This window comes from Pteropus vampyrus, unplaced genomic scaffold (assembly GCF_000151845.1).
Source record: "Pteropus vampyrus isolate Shadow unplaced genomic scaffold, Pvam_2.0 Scaffold37, whole genome shotgun sequence".
In the NCBI taxonomy this organism is placed as follows: domain Eukaryota; kingdom Metazoa; phylum Chordata; class Mammalia; order Chiroptera; family Pteropodidae; genus Pteropus; species Pteropus vampyrus.
The window spans coordinates 6468413-6472308 of NW_011888818.1; the positions used below are offsets into that span (position 1 = coordinate 6468413).

Sequence of the window (3896 nt, forward strand, 5' to 3'; positions counted from 1 at the left end):
TAGGTCTGAAAGGAGGGGGAAAGGGATGCTGAGTCTCTGACTCAGGTCAGCTCAATCTTGGGGGCTTCAAATCCAGCCAGAGCTGTGGCAAGTTTCAGGTACAACCAAGTTGGTTCCCCAAAACCACCTGCTGAGCAAAGAAAGGGAGCCAAGCTGATGGGAATGAAGGCATGTATTACTGGAGAGGATACAGAAAGCAGCAAGTTAGAAATAGAGGAACCTACCCATTCTCACATCTCGAGCTTGTCACATTTAAGCTAAAGTCAACAAAAAAGCAAAAGATGTGCCTCTAAGAGGGGTCTCAGAAGGAGGAGAGGATTTTTAAATTCCCTCCAATCGAGATTTGATTGATTGATTGATTTTTTAATTTATTTATTTTTAAGCCTACAGCACCTGGTATTCCTAAGTAGTCTCCCATCCAAGTACTAACCAGGCCTGACCCTGCTTAGCTTCTGAGATCAGATGAGATCGGGCTTGTTCAGGGTAACATGGTCGTAGGGGAGCAGACTTTAGACAAAGGACCATGAACTTGCCAGGGAAGGCATCCATGAGCCGACTGAGGATATTGGAGCTGGAAGTAAGGCTTGAGTCCCTAGGCAGCAAAAGAACCTGTCATCTGTCTCTTCAGGTTAGAAAAGAAGGGGCCCCGTTAGGCCTCATATGAACTGAAAATGGCACCCCCTCTAGGCAAACCAATTGAATAGACACACCAAAAGCACTCAGATGGCACCTTTGTACAAAGAAATAGATTCTGCTTCCTCCCACAGGTGTGGCCCACACCAGAATACACAACTTGCAAACAGAGTGTGAGCTGGATTTCAGCATGCACTTACTCCCTTGGTCGAGATCTATGTGCAGTTCACAAACTGCACGCCTGTACACGGATGCCCTGAGAACTGGCTCGTGTGTAAACCCTCCTGTTCTCCCTGGCAGTAGGCAAACCCGAACCTCCCAACAAGGAACAGTGACTGTGGGTAGGCCTAAATCCATGACGGGAGGAAGGAGTTTGAAATAAAGTCATCCTCGTGCCTTTGAAAATGGGCCCTGCATCTCAGCTACCACTCTGCAGTTTAGCCTCTAATTGATTCCTTCCTCACACCATGTTGGAATTTCAGGAATCAGTGTTAGCGACACCCCCTCCCCATCTGCCAGCCACAGAGCCATAGCTGGGGAGACACTGGCAAGCAGGGTTCCTCAACCACAGGATTCTGGCTTGAATTCTGACCTGAAGGTTATAGTAATTACTAGAAATAACTAACATTTATAGAGCACATTGCAATTTACCAAGTGCTTTCACACGCATGATCTCATTTGTGCCATGTGAGGCAGGGATGCCTGGTGGGCCTCTCACAGATGAGAAGACAGACTCAGAGGAGCCTGGCGTGGTCAGGTGCTATAGCAGGTGGTTGGGAGTGTGCTCCCTGGAGTCTAACTGCCCGGGTTCCCATCCCAGTCCTGCCATTTCCTGGCTGTGTGACACAGAGCAAGTTGCTTCACCTTTCTGCGCCTCCGTTTTTCCATGCATGAGATAGGGGTATTACTAGCTACCTTATGCATGAGATCGTTGTGGCAGTTAAAATACTTAGAACAGTGTCTTGCATGGAACAAGGGATCCCCGCATAGAAGGTCTGCTCTCCTGGCCAGCTCTGGAAAATAGGATCCATCAATATGTACAAAATCTCGCATCTTTTAGCAGCCCATTTCTGGCATAATTAAGACGGGGTTAGATTGCAATGTCACATTTGGGAACTTTAATTACCTGAGGTTTGTTGAGTGCAACTTGGTCCCCACATGGCTGACACAGTGCCCACAGATGCAGGTGACAGGGATGAGGGAAGCAGGTGGAACAGGCCCTTGGATGGACTGGCAATGTGTGCCTGCCAGGAAGTGAAATCTGGCCAAAGGTGGCCAAGTGGGAATTCAGGCTCAATGTAGCCTCTTCCCGTTTTTCAACAGAATCTTTTTCACTTTTCAACAGAAGCCCAAAATACTGACTTTTAATGTGAAACATCCTGATTTTCAATTTTAGTCATTATTTTGAATTTCTCTAAAACACTGTGTGGGCCAGACCAGACCCAGCTGCAGGGCACCAGCTTGTACCACTTCCCCAGTCTGCCTTCTCTAACTGCTGTCCTCTGGAGCCTGCAGTGCCTGCCAACCACACGGCTCTCTCCAAGCTTGTTCTTGTTTTTCCCCTTGATGGACACCACCCTGATTGTTCTGCATTTTGAAGTCCATAGATAGTAAAATGTCTGCCGTGAAAGCAACGAGGGTTCTACCTAGAGCGTATCAGAGGAAAGATGCCATAACAAATTAATTACCCAGTTACCATGTAGTATGAAAAATACCGTCCTCTATAAAATAAGATAAACTGACATGCGCTTCTGAATGTGAACATGTTCATCTCAGGGGAGAGGTCTGATACCATATGAGAACCCCTTATTAAAGGGGGGAACCTCAAAGTCATCCCCCGCAACCTCTCGTATTGAGATGGAGAACCTGAAAGAAATATGCTCAAAATCCCAGAGCCAGCACCAGCCTCCCGACACCAACACGGCAGTTCCCATGTGCTCACTAAGCCCGCTCCTCGATTGTAATGTGCACTCCTTGCTTTCCAGGGCCTGTGAGTTCCCTTCCCAGGGTACATCCTTAGACATGTCACCCCAAGCATATTCATTGGGAGCACTTCTGCATGTGTAGGGTAGCACTGGAGCCTCAGAAAAGTGATAACACAGTAGCTTACATTTGCAGAGTGCCTTATATGGTTATCCAAGGCCTTCTTATGTTCTTCTAGTTTTCTGGAAGGGGTAAGAGGCATGGAAGAAAGAACACAGACTCAGGGTCAAGCAGACCTCACATGAACACCACTACTGAGATGAATGAATTTAGGTGAGGCACTTGGCCTCCCTGAGCCTCCTATTTCCTCTCTCTGGATATGACTGGATACTAGCTACCACTTAGCATTGGTATAATTCTTATGAGATTTCCCCAATCCTCCCGTTAAAGATATGTTGCTGAGTGACTGTGACACTAGGCCCCTGACTATGACTGTGGTCCAAGGATGTTTCTTAGCTGACAAATGACATCTTGAGAAATGGCACAAGGTCCCTGAACCCACCAAAGGGAGAATCACACACAGAGATACACAGGAGCACTCACACACACGCACATACTGCTGAATGCGCACAGGCAGAGGACTGCTGGGAAGGTGGCCCTTGGGAACCCACCCCTGACAACAATGAGCCAGACTTCAGGTCACCCAGGTTCTCCTGGCAACAAAGGTCAACAAAGGCTTTGGCTGAGGCTGATGGCCCCTGTACCCAGCGGGCCACTGGCACTGGGACACTTTCTCCTTGACTTCTGAATCCATTTGGCAATCCAGTGCACACTGAGACCAGGCTGTTTTAGCAGCAAATTACAGAGACAAGACCGAGGCAACGGGATTAGAGCTGAACTGCGCCTGTACTCACACTTGCGCCAATAAAGTTACACAAGCTGGTAGTGCCAACACTTGAGGGGATTAACGTTCAGGGTAGAAAGGATTTTCCAGAGAGGAACAGCGGGGACTGATGAAGAGCGGTGTTTGAGAGACTATGTGGGCGGAGATAGAAAAGCCTGTGGCCCAGGAGAGAGGCATCAGGGCTTAGTGTGAGCTTCATCGTCGGGATCCTAATTACCTTAAGAAAGTAGCTTAGTCTTCTTGACTATTGTCCTCTTCATTTAGAGTGGGGGAAATAGCTAGTCATCAACATCTAGTAAATGCTTACATTATGCCAGGCATTGTTTTAAGCACTTCTCATATGTGTCTCATTTCTCCTCACAATGAAATAGAGTCTATTATTATTCCCATTGTCCATGTACAGAAACTGAGACTTGTGGCGGGATAATTATCATAA

General features: G+C 47.5%; 1 pseudogene; it reads right to left on the minus strand.

The window, feature by feature from the left end:
- Positions 1–381: 381 nt before the first annotated feature.
- LOC111738390 lies at positions 382–500 on the minus strand (annotated as a pseudogene).
- Positions 501–3896: the final 3396 nt, after the last annotated feature.